Here is a 13,865-nt window from a genome sequence, read left to right on the forward strand (position 1 = left end):
TACATCAAATTAACTTTATTTGATTGTATACAAACATAGAACTTATATAATTCATATAAATATGTGTGTTATTTAAACGAGTAAAGTATTTAAGACAGATCCCAAACTAACACTTTAACATCTGCGCAAAACCAAACTGAAATAAAAGGTTTTATTAAACAAATATTTTTAGCTAACAGTAACTGTATTTTTATTGCACCAATTATGACCTCAGAAATATCATAGACGCCATATTCACAATGAAAATCTTCTAAGTCAATAAAGGGTAAAAACGGGCAAATATTGACATTAAATTTCCACGGTTGTGGACGCGTTACTCCCATATAAACTTATCGAATCTCAACATATGCCTGATAAGTTCGGTTCTTCGTATCCATTCGGAACTCATGCAAATATTTATGTCCATAATAACTATAATAAATGTGTTAACTATGGTGTTAATAAAGGAAAACTATTTAATGAAATTGTGAGGTTTTAGTGGGCATGTATTCAATAGTATAAAATTATATTTTATGTTAATTTCAGATAGACTGAGATAGAGGTGAGGTGTTTTAATAATAACTTTTTTAATGATTGAGACATGAAGAGCAATTTCTCAGCAATTTGAGTATGATTGGTACTAGTAATATTGGTTGATATGATGTTAAAGCCTTTTAGCTAAATAATGTCATTTACCTTCAAATAATTATAATCTGGGTGAGAAATGCAATTAATTTACTCACCTTGTTTATAACTTTTATGCTACATGTTACTATCTTCTCAGTGATAATTGGCCGATACCTGTTGATTCATGAAATTTAATTCTCATTATTTTAAAACTTATTATTTAGCGAAATCTAAATCTGTTACAGTAAACATCGCAAATATTTGTAAGTTTTCACGAAAATAGCGTAAAAGATACGTATCAGAAACGTTAATTTCCGCTAATATAAAAATAAACCTCCATAATATTTGTTCATATATTACCAGAAGTAAAAACTGATTATTTTGCAATTATAAATTAGAAACAATTTATTCACAAGTACTTATTAATAAATTCTAAAAATCATAAATTATTGTTAATTCTTTATTTATATTTCAATTTGATAAAATTCATAAAATACTAAGATTTGTATTAAATAAAAACAAGCGAATGAAATTCTAAACGACGACAATCGATTTGTTGTACATATCACCGAAAACAATTGACGACAAAATATTTGAAGAGATTTAAAAAGCGTCGAGGCCATCTGGCGAAGGACCGTTAAACCTTAATTAAGAAGCACCCCCTTCCCTCGCACCCCGTTCCCCATTCAATGGTTTTCACAAAAATCAACCCTTTTTCATCCACCGTGCCATTTAGGCCTATTTTATTCCCAGGCCCTTCATTATATTTCTTTCTCTGACGACTCGTCTCTCCGTTTTTTGCTGTGTTTTATTGTATTTACAATTTTATGATAATAAAAACGTAACAGAAAAAAATTGTGAGGAGGTGTTTTTATGCGTTTTTGTGAAGAAGATGTATAGTTTATTATTTGGGCTTAATCAAAGATATTTTATAGATTAAATTATTTTTATTGCATTAAAGTTCAAGTCATAATCAACAGAATTCGAAAAGTACGTTCGAAAAATAACAGGTCAATCGGAAAGTACCCGGCCTGACACATAGATGGCGCTATTAGAATTAAATCTGTAGGAATGTTCGTCTGGTCGGTCGGTCGGTCGGTATGAATGTGTGACTGTCGATGCGATTATTTTTCCGAACACTCACTACTATTTTTGGAAGGAATTTGCACGAGAACTAAAAGCACTGATTGAAGAAATATTTGTTTATTTCGTTTATAATTGATGTGGTCGACGGTAGAATTGACAGTATATTAGGTTAGGTAAAGGAAGTACGGTAGCGCTGTGGAAGTGGTATTGTTACAAGAGGTAGAGAAAAGAAAAGAGCGCGAGACGTCGTCGTGATGGTCTTTTATAGCCTGGATACCAATCCACCGGCGTTGCCAACCATTGAACTTGTTGTAGGTGAATGCGTGGTGGCAACAAATCCATAGGTTTTTGAGTTAACCCTAACCCTCAAAGGATGCGTGTATAAATTTACCAGCTGTCAGATCATTAGGTTGTGAATTATAACATTTTGGGTGAAGCAACTTTTATTGTGAAAGAAATGGATAAAAAGGAATTTCGCGTGTCGATATAATATTGCTTTTTGAAGGGAAATATACAGTTGAAGCAAAAACTTGGTTTGGTGCCGAGTTTCTGGACACTGCCTCAGGAAAATCAACGACAATTTTTGGGAATGAGGAAGCTTTGCTGAGTGCAAAGTGGGTGCTGTGCAAGCTCCCTTTTGACCAAAAACAATGACCAGTTGATGATTCGGAGAAGTGTTTGAAAATGATCAAGAGTAATAAACCCGAGTTTTTGACTGCACACGATAAACCCGCTCCAAAACGTGGATAAACACAACAGTTGGCTGGCAAGGTAATGGCGTCTGTATTTTGAGATGCGCATTGAATAATTTTCATTGACTACCTTGAAAAAGGAAGGACCATCAACAGCGACTTTTATATAGCGTTAATGGACCTTTTGAAGGATGAGGTCGCCGAAAAATGGCCGCATTTGAAGAAAAAGAAAGTGCTGCTTCATCAAGACAATGCACCGTATTACAAGTCAGTGAAAACCATGGCAAAAATCCATGAATTGGAATTCGAATTGCTTCCTCATCCACCGTATTCTCCAGATCTGGCTCCCAAAGATTATTTCCTGTTATCAGATCTCAAAAGAATACTCGCTGGGAAGAAATTTTCATCGAATGAAGAGGTGATCGCCTAAACTGAGGCCTATTTTGGAGCAAAGGACAAATCGTACTACAAAAATAGTATCGAAAAGTTGGAGGGTCGCTATAATCAGTGTATCACCCTTGAAGTGAATTATGTTGAATAAAAAAAACTAATTTAAAATTATATATAAGATACAAATATTACCTTACCAAAAATATTTTGAAGTTGGTTTTTGAAGTTAATTAAGAAAGTTATGACAAGTGATGAAAATAGTATAATTTACGAGAATATCACACGTAAAATGTCTGAGAAATCGCGGAAAGCCCAACTCATCGACGCCAAAACAGGGCATTCACTCAAAAGCTCTAGGAGAGCTCCAGCAAATCACTTTAGTAAAAAATATAACATTTCTAGAAACTTGCAACTTTCTTTCTAAGAAAACCGAGATAATAGATAATATTTTAATTTATATATGATGAAAAATATGCAAAAAATGTGAACAGTTAAACAACAATTATTGTATATTGATATTGTAACATACTACCTCCAACATGGTACATTTCCAGAACACCTTACATTTCCAGCTGCAGTTTTCTTTGGCCTAAATAGGAATTATAAACCTTCTGCCAAACCCTGTTTTGTTAGCCCATAATAACATATAATTAATTGATATAAACTTTTTTCGCCAACATAAACAAACAAACAATAGTATGATGAAAATTAATAAATATAAATGCTGAATACTCGGCATCCCGTTCATTAAAATATCTCACAGACAAGAATCGTACTTAATTTTCCGGCTCTTACAGGCTGATACGCTGTTGTTGTATCCAGGGGAGGCGAAAAAGAAGCCTTTCAATTATTCATCGAATGCTAACGGTGGAACAATGTGATAATGGTTAATACCAAAAAACACAGTACGTCAGACAAAGCCAGGACGTTGAAGAATAATCCATAAGAAATTAATTTGCTAGTTTTTAATACTTATTTTTAAGTTTGCATTTGCAATGTTACATTCAAATGTTAAGGGAGTTTTTTGATCCAAAGCTCCGACAGCTTAATGTGTTTAACTCAACGACCCATTTTAACAACATTACTGAACAAGAGAGTTTTCGGAATTAACAGAAATTATTAAAATTGTTATGAAAGTATTGCATTAAAATAATGCTAGAGAGATATTCATCGCTAGTAAATTCTGCAAAGGCGTCTTCATTAGCTGGTTAAAGCAGTTAAAAATTGATATTCTTTAATTATTTTATCCTGATTGATTGACTACTCCAAGAGTATTTTTTATTTGTATATATTTAGCATGTTGAAGGTTGGAAAATTTATTAGTGTTCAGCACCAAATTTATTTTGCACACGCTGGTTATTTAGCGGTTTGAAATAAGAACTAACTGAATATAGGAAATCAATCTATCAATGCTGATTCGGATGATAATCATGATGGAACTGTAGCATCACGATTAATTATTTCAGTAAAAAATATTTTTTCTATATTGCTGTTAAATGTTACCAATGGTGTGGAAGACAGAGGATATAGAGGATGATATAATTTTACATAACGAATTATAATTATTCATATTTTTTCGTTTTGGACATTTGTTTAGTGTTTATTTTAAGATATTTAAATTGCATTCGTAGTTTTATTTCATACATTTTTGACTAACTATGTAACAAATATTTAATTATTTTGGCAATAAAAACCCGATTTTAACATACTCCATTTTCAGATTACCTATTTATGAATCTAGATATACCTCGGGATTAGAAAAAAACTGGAATGGATCTAGATATGATGTTATGTCAGCAAATTTTTTGAATAAGCAATTTATTAAAGGATAGACATTTAGATGTTGGGCATCAGATTTCTTGGAATTAAACAACAAATGTAATGAATGTTGCCTGTTTGTTGAATGAGGGTTCAGTTTTGAGGGTTCCATTATTAGCGTCTGTATACACTGTTTAAAACTGTTTTATGTATGGAAATATCAAAACGATCACATTTAACAGTTGGGCTAGGTCGTTTAACAATTATTTACATTGAAATTTCACATTGTTTAATAATAAAATATTTATAATTTCCGGAAACTTATTGAAGAATTTTTTGTAATAACCAATTATTGTAATCCAATACGTAAATAATCGCCCTATTACAATTATATTAGTTATATACAAATAAATACACGTTATTAGCGAATGATATCAACGTTTTCTAAACTTATAAATACTACACTGACGTCCGTTCCGAATTTGCTTAAGAAAACAGAAACAAAAGTCATCAATTAGCACGGGTATCAGTCGGTCTGTAACATCACTGACATACGGTTGATGTTTAAACTTCATAATTGGAATGTCGTGACTTTCATACATACGACTGGTTAGCACTTCTTGGGATTTCTCTGAATTGTACGGATACTAGATGGGGTCTGACGACGAATCCAATGTTATATAAACAATACTTCCACATGCACGGGTTTGTAATCTTTTGAGCTTCACCGAAGATGTGTATAGCTAAGAAAATGGTTACAATGCACCAAGTACATTAAGTACGTCTCAGGCGAGTTATTAGTGAAAGAAGGATATCGTATTTTCATCTGTTTTGGAAAGGTATTTATAATAAAAAATAGTTTATACAAATATGAATAAGTTGTACATAAAGTATTTCGTAGTTAATATAAAACATAAATATAAATAATTGTTAAATTACAGTATACAAAAAGTCAAAATCAATTATTTTTCAAATGTTTAAACTATTTCATGAACTTGCATCAAGTTCATATCAAATGTCTCAAAGGGAACTTACAATACACTATACTTACAATGTACCAGATGACCCGATAACTCTTATATCCGGCAGAATTTTTGTCAGGTCTGATGACGATATTATGGGTGTCAGATGGCATGCGAACCAATGCTATTTTAAACACTTTAATGAAATCGTTGTTCAGATGAAGAAACGTTTATACTTCCTTGACAACAGTTCGCTTCACTGTTGAGTTTAGAGCACAACTCATACGTTACGTTGATAATTTAAGAGTGGTACATTCAGTTCAGAGGTTTTCTTTTCTCATATCACTTTCATAAAAAAACTTATCTTCGATTAATTGAACTTTAGCAATAACTTCTTCATTAAGAAAACCTCTGTCACTGGAGTATTATTTTAAGGTCTGCAAATAGCAAGTAGTCACTGAGGTCCAGATCTGGATTGAAAAGTGATACAATAAAATATAAGATTATAATAAAATTTTGGCATATGTAGTTTGAGGATCTAAACAATAGCAACGACTTCGAAGGTTCATTTATTAGCGTCATCTACAGTTCCAACACATATGTTCTGGTATTTAGCATACAGTCACCCTAATAGTCAACAGACTCCCTAAATATGGTGACATTTTGGTTTCATCTCCTCGTTTGATGTGTGTAGAATATATTATCGTGTTATTTCATCTCTGGACAAAATTTTAAAACAAAATTTTTCGTTATTGTTTTACTGTACTGCATGTTACAACAGGGTTGTTTACTGTGTTGCAATTAGGAAATCTGCCAAAAAATATTTTTACTGATTATCTTAATTATAACATTATGTAATATGCAATCAAAAATAATTTTAAATGATCAATAAGGCTTTTGAAATAAAATATAAACAAGTATTTAGTCCCCTTTAAAATAATGTCTTCTGGATGCGGTCTCTTGAAAGATATAAAAAGGATATTTTTAACATACACAACATTTATGCTCAGGACAGTCTCATTATTTTTAACCACAACAATAAGTAATTAGTAATTAATACATCACTTCTACATGTCTTTTTTCTCATTTCTCAACTACAATATACTAGATTATTTAATTAAAGACTTAAAGACTTACATATATCTTCACATACATAATTCTTCTCTCCGTGTCTATGTCACTAATGAAATTTTTTGTGCGTATTTTATTTGTCTTATAGTATTTCTTTTGTTGTCTAACTAAATTATTCCATCCAAACAAAAAGCCAATGTTCGGGAAGGACAATATCTGTTGGGTTCGCTAGCACAGGGGATAGACAAATTAATATAAACACCATACAATAGAGTAAACAATATCTTATTGCATTTTGGCAACAGTGCCTCCGTATAAATAAAGCGGAGTGTATATATGTATGTAACTCCACAATGCTAAAATTCATGGAAGAGCTGTGCTGTGACGAAACCTTTTATAACGGAAGCCAATGCTAAGAAGTGCAAGAAGTAGCCCAATGAACCTTGTTAACAATTGCCTTCCATGCATGAAGTATACAGTTTTTACACACATACACATTCACGCATACTTATGTAGCATCATTATATTGTTTCACACAAATTCCCACACCTTTGTATGCTTCCTATAATCAAGCATGTGGAAGATTCCATTCCGTATACAGCTGGTTCTCTCATTCAAATCACTATCCCGATTACTGCGGATGAATATATCGAAATCATCAAGGAAGGAGTTCTTACTATGATTAACATATTGCTGCAGAACATTGTCTTATTCCAAGATGATACTGTGGCCATACACAGAGACAAACAGGTTCAGTCTTGGTATGAGCAGCATAATATCATCAAACATTGAGCGTTTTTCAAGAGGCCCTGACTATACACGACAGTAAAAGGGACTCAGCCTCAGTGATTAGTCATTTATATCGGTTTATATAACTCTCTTTAGCAGATATATATATATATATATATATATATATATCGTATTATAAATTTTATTGCGATTAATCGAATAAAACAAAAAAGTAATATACGTAAGATACACATACAAAAAATATAAATAAATTATTTATTTTGACATAGTATACTTTAACATATTTTTTGACGTTGTATCCTGATATTTCCCTTTTGCGATTTTTCTTATGGGCTCTGGCAATTATTCTATTTTGACAGTTATTAGAATTTGGTTGTTCAATATTGCAAATCCTTTTCCATGCTTTCAAATCAACCAGATAATCTAATAAATCTAATAGTTTTCTAACTGTTACCCTAGAATTTTTAGGGTATTTGTTTTTAGAAGATTGTTTAAGGGCTCTAGTGTCATATTTGTTTTGAGTCCAGAGTTTTTTTCGGAAAATAAAGTAATTGTAGTGGCACATAATTGTAGAAATAATGTAAAAATTCAAATTCGTCAGCTCTTGTAATTTTATGACGGACACATCCACCAGCTGAATAAATTTAGTTTCGTTTCATTAATAATTTGTCTCATTTCTTATTTCATTTCCAGTTCAACTTCTTTATTTTCCTTTTGCGTTGAAAGTTATTTATAAAATTCCATAAACATAAAAACCTTTGTGACCTGGTTCCCGTTAATTTTGTTCTAGCTTAGACTACAATTCAACTAAAACATAACATTTTACTAATAGCTTATACTCTTGTAAATAACAAATAATTATATTATCTTAATAAAGTTTTGTAAATATAAAATTAATCTCAAAATTACTTCTTAACCACAACAATTGCAAACAACAACGCATGGCTGTGAAGCTAGTTTAGAATAAAAGCGCATGAGCAGTTCTGGCCAATCAACACGGACGCTGGGGTCACTTTACTGTCGTCTCCTGGGTCTGGATATGATTCTGGCCGACCGAACTGGCTTTTTTGAAAGTTTGGTCGGTATTTCCGAATTATATCGCGTGTTGCCTAATTTGGGCATTTATTTAAATACACCCTGACAATGAAAATTGTATATAAGTCAGATGTTTATATTATCTTGTCCATCCCTCGTATAGATAAATTAAAAATAATTTCTTGAACATTTCAATGTCCGCTAAAATGGATACTAAATAAAATTTCACATCTATATTGAGGCCACCGGATAATATTTACCTTATCCGTATAATTACCCAGTTAGGCGAAAAACTGATATAAAACGGACAATTTATCGTCTATTTTTTCTCATTTTCGCCTTTCATATGGCTCACGTATTCACAGTCGTCGAAATTGAATGTCAATATTTGCCGTTTTTACTCGTTATTGCCTTTGAGGTTTTTCGTCGCGATACATGACCCCGATATTTATGATGTCACCGTTGGAGGGGCGGGGTTAGGGGGAGGGTGGATTGTCGGCTGCTGCAGGAAAAAAATATTAGCGCCGATAACCGGCCCTTTCATTAATATGCAAAACAAGATCGATGTATTATACGAAAAAAAAACAAACTAAATATTTCTGAGTTGTTTAATATGCGTAACTGAGTTATGGCAGTCGGATAACATAATCCGTAAAAAGTAATAAATATGATAACTCCATTCATTTTTCGTTATATATTCAAGAACCGTGTGTTTTTTTGCGTGTCGGCTAAAAACTAAACCAAACTTGAGCGAGTAGTAATCGAGCCTGCTGTGTTTTTATAGGATTGGAGGAAAGTTGAAAGAAAAACCTGTTGAATAAAAGAGCTCTATGGTTTCTGTGTTTTTATCGAGAAACTTTAATGCCTACTTTTTGAAATATGAATAACCAATAAGTACATCTCGATTCTGCTTCTTTAATCTATAGTCGACGTTTAGGTCCACTTGTCCGTAGACTATTTTAGTGAGAAATTTTGATTAATGATTAATAACAAACTTGGCCTTGATGATTTGCGTTCTTGCAACTGCATTTATTTAAGTTTTTGTTAACTTATTTCTGATACAGTGAATATTAATCAAAAAACTTTTATAGTATAATAAAGTGGCATAGAATTGTCATATATAATATGCATTATCCGAAACGAGATCATTTGGAAACAACTATTTTGTTTTTGAATGTTTAGTATCTCAGAAACTAATGAGCGTAATCGATATGGCGGTAGGACCAATTGTGGCAAATTTCTCCTTCCCACACAACATAACTCAGTAGATTCACCGCTATATTTTAATGCCTTACAATGTTAACAAACCGCTGTCACTTTCTCAATTTTTACTGATTTGTTGATATCTCGTTCCTGCATCGCAGGAGCACAGCTTCAATGGAATCGTTCAATTTAATTGTGATGTGCTCGCTATTGTTGTTTTTGATGGTCACGAATCCGTTGCAGTCTAAGCCTATCCATTTCATTTCCAGTTATTCTCGAACGCAATTGTGACATACCAATACGAGTATTATCATTTTTGTCGCTAGTCATAAACTAGATTAACATGTGAAGTATATCGATCCACATTTGATTAACTTTGACGAAGTCAGTTCGTCTTCTCTTTGTTAATAATAAAGTTTAAGTTAATAATTAATAAGTGCATCTTGATTATGCTTCGTTAATCCACAGTCGGTGTTTAGGTCTACCTGTCAGTATACTGTCATAGTGATAAACCAAGCTCAGAAGTCGAATTTACCACATAAATTAATGAGGATATTATTGTATCTTCTATTCAAAGTGGCAGTTTGAATACCGCAATTTCATTAACATCAGATTTGAACAATTTGAAAGAAGCAAGATATTTTAGCAAAGAATTTTAGATTTTTTAAGTTAAAACCGTCTTTAAAGGGCAATCGAATTCTCTTGGATTTTTTACAGTTATGTACCCTTGCATTAGTGCATTTTTTAATTGTATTATCTTGTAAACAATATGAAGAACTACAGGGAAACGAATAAGGTATATGACAGTAATAATATGATATGATATAAGTATATGAGGTATATGATTGGTTCATTCTGCACATGTGCATTTTAATAATTTACACTAGTTATAGTTATTATTGGATAATTTTTAAATATGATTGAGACAATTTGATAAATTTCAGATAAAAAACAAAACACTGCTTTGTTATTATAGTCAGTATCCGACCCAGTGTGTATCCGTTAGTATACTACATATTAATATTAAAAATTGTATTGAAAATCGTAACTAAGATTAAAATACTAATGAAAATCACAATATATTCTAGATATGACAATAGGAACAAACTTATATTATTACGATTTATTTAGTGAAGGAGAAACATATTATTAAATGTATTTATTAATATGTTTTAATAATTTAATAATTAACCTAATAATTATTCATTGATACAAGTTTTTCCTTGTATTTATCCTAAAATATTAATAATTCTAATCGTATTGTGATGAATTGCTTTTTAAGGAAAATCATTTTATGTAATAATTTAAACAAGATCGTTAATAAAAATGACGAGATATGGACTTTTATACAATATAAATGTTATTCATAACCAAACTAAATTTAAATGTTAATAATCATTTAAATGTCATATACTACATCTTTTTTTATTTTCCTGTAGTCTATAAGAAAAGCTTTATAGCATGATAATATTTAATTTGACTTTTGCTACATGTTATCTATCAAAACTACAGCGATAGTTTTAATTAAGATAAGTTAAATTTCGGATTTTGGTCTTTACTGTAATAATTATTATATCTGATAGTGTAGAGAATTCATCAAATTTCAATTAATTCATTATTTTAAAATGAATTCTGATAATTATTGAATTGATTTTATTTCAAATATAGATTTTTATAATTAAGTTATCTTCATTTAAATGTACTTCATAGATATACGAATTTTTATGTCTAATAATACTAAAACTACATCGATTATTTCAGATATATAGTAGTCGTGTTGTTTCTTTCAATTGATTTATAGCGAGTTGTAGAGTTCCAGATTATACTGCTGTAATAATAAAAATTTAGACGCTACAAGATGATAAATATAACACCTCATTAAAAGATGAAGAAGACAAATTGGCAAAGAATTAACTATTCAAAATTAATGAGATGTTTCTACTTTCTAAAATGTTTCATGATTTTTTTATCTGACGCTAATGGCTAGTACTTAAATGAGCATATGTATATTGGTATTTAGGTATAATTTTATTGGGTGTTAATAATTTTATTAAGAAGTTATATAGTTTCATATAGAAAAACTTTTTCCATTTTTTTTTCTTTAAATGATACAAATTATTCAGAAATTGTATTCAAAAGCTATTAGCATTTGATGGATCTTCCACTGGTAATTTAACTGTATTAGTTCAAAGGTTTTTATCTCTTCAACCTCCGGGTAAGTCCGCTCTCGTCTTGCACTTGTGGTACTTCGACATTTTTATATTCATACAATCTTTCTTGGTGTTATTTCGCAAGCAATTTAGTTTCTTCGCTGACCATTGGTGCTCTTAGATTTTTGTGATTGCTAAGAAGAATATGGTTTTGGTAAGTTTGGATCATATTAATATTATTTTTCTTTATGCAACCCCATAGTTTCAGACTATAAGTCCACATTTGCTTCAAAGTCAGTTTATATAATAGTGATTTATTTTGGAGTGTTAATTCAGATTGTCGTTTGACTACACCATATTTTTTGAGCCTCATTTACTGTTTTTTTAACATGTACTTAATAGTAAATATACTAATAAAGCGTTTCTTCGTTGAGCTTTAGAAATATTGTAATGTCCCAAAATTCTTTAATTCTTTGTTCCAACAAACGTCGAGATATATTTAAAATTAATTGAAATGCAATTAATCCTGCCCCATACGACGATCATAGAGATTTAGATGATATATGTATGAGTTATTACCCTCTCCGTTACTGAATTTTCATCCACCTGACAGAGATGCTTCAATTTTCTGTTCGTGTAGGTTGGACGTTGTTATAGCCGACCATTGTAATCCAATCATCGAGGAGGCCGATTTCGACTAATTGCTAATGAGCGACCTATTTGGCCATTTGTAATAAATTTTATCTAATTGGATCTACGTCCCATTCTTTTTTGAACAAATATAATATATGTATGGCATAGAGAGGTACATTACTTATTAGGTGTATTTTTACATATTTGTCAATACACTGATTTTACAAGAAAATAATAGAAAAAACATGTTGAACATATTTGATTTAACAAAAACTTGGCATCAAGAATACTACAAATTGATACCAATGGTTCAGAAGTATTTTTTCTTGTCAAATTTCATATAGAAAGCAATAAAAAATATATAATTAGGAACTAATAATTAAAATCGTATACACTGTTATTCTGAGATATATACATATAGATGTAAATCATATATATATATTTGTAAAAAAAGTAACACTAAAAGCTACAATAAAACCCTACCTTTTCTGGATTATTTCAATTAAATTTTAGATAAGCCAGCTTGGTTGGCGCAGTGGTCAAAGTGACAAGACGGTTCTCCTACTGTTCTGTGCGAGAATCGCGGGTTCGAATGCTGTTGGAGCATAGTCGTAAATTTATGTTCATGATTGTTTATAATTATGATTATTCATTTGTGATCCATAAGGCTGACAACGAAAATGATACCAGTCGCGCCGGTAACCAGGCTGGGTAAGACCGGATATCTTCTGGGATTATCTGGACGGAATGAGATTAGTTACTGGCCAGTCTGTAGGCTTAATGCCGAATACATTAGTTCGCAGCGCACATTAAACTGTAGGTCCAGTCCAAATAAACCCAAGTTGTAAAATAGGAGACACTAAAATATAAAATATAGATAACTTGATAACTAACTAACAAAATGTATGCCTTTTTATATGGCAAATGTTATCAGACCTAGGTAATTCCAAGTTTTTGATTATATATTTATAAAGTAGTAAGTCGTAAAGAAGTAAAAGTAAAAAAGTAAAAGCTCCCTCTTACAGAAATGTTCTTTCTGATGTCTGCTGCATCATTTACATAACACGCACAATTTTAAATACCAAAGGATTAGCATTAACTTTAGGAGTCTGACATCCATCTGATATCAATATATATCAACTTACATAAAAGGACAGCGATTTTATAGATCCTGAAAATATTGTATTTAGTTTTCCATTCTTTATTTCCAACTTCTATTGCAATACTTGTGGTGTTTGCTACCGTTATTTCACCATATACATGAACTCAAGATTAACATGTATTCGTATTAGACAAAATAATCGCGAGTAAATGATATAGTATAATTACTGAAACTGAATTATGACAATGAGAAACTGAATCAGTCAATATATTTCGATATTATATCTCGATTAAAACTAAAAACAAAATTTCCATTATTGTTATTGTAATATGTCATTATATACAACATTACTTGATTACAGAGAACTCATGAACTGTACTTATATTATATTTAACCGTAAGTTACTAGCAGTTATTTTTTGTATTGT

The 13,865-nt window shown here is 31.0% G+C and overlaps 1 protein-coding gene across 3 annotated transcripts in view; it reads left to right on the forward strand.

Annotated features, from left to right (window-relative positions):
* Positions 1-13,865, forward strand: part of Dh44 (corticotropin-releasing diuretic hormone 44) — a 124,487-nt gene that overhangs the window by 68,556 nt on the left and 42,066 nt on the right. The window contains exon 1 of one of the 3 annotated variants that reach the window (XM_076414704.1): positions 5,255-5,371. The exons of the other annotated variants lie outside the window; for them this stretch is intronic. The gene's annotated coding sequence lies outside the window, so the exon portion shown is untranslated. Of the gene's footprint in view, positions 1-5,254; positions 5,372-13,865 lie in introns of those variants that run through there. 3 annotated transcript variants of the gene reach the window in all.

The sequence above is a fragment of the Rhynchophorus ferrugineus genome, unplaced genomic scaffold, assembly GCF_030347505.1.
Source record: "Rhynchophorus ferrugineus isolate W39M unplaced genomic scaffold, kcgeb_rfMv2 rfM9, whole genome shotgun sequence".
NCBI lineage: Eukaryota > Metazoa > Arthropoda > Insecta > Coleoptera > Curculionidae > Rhynchophorus > Rhynchophorus ferrugineus.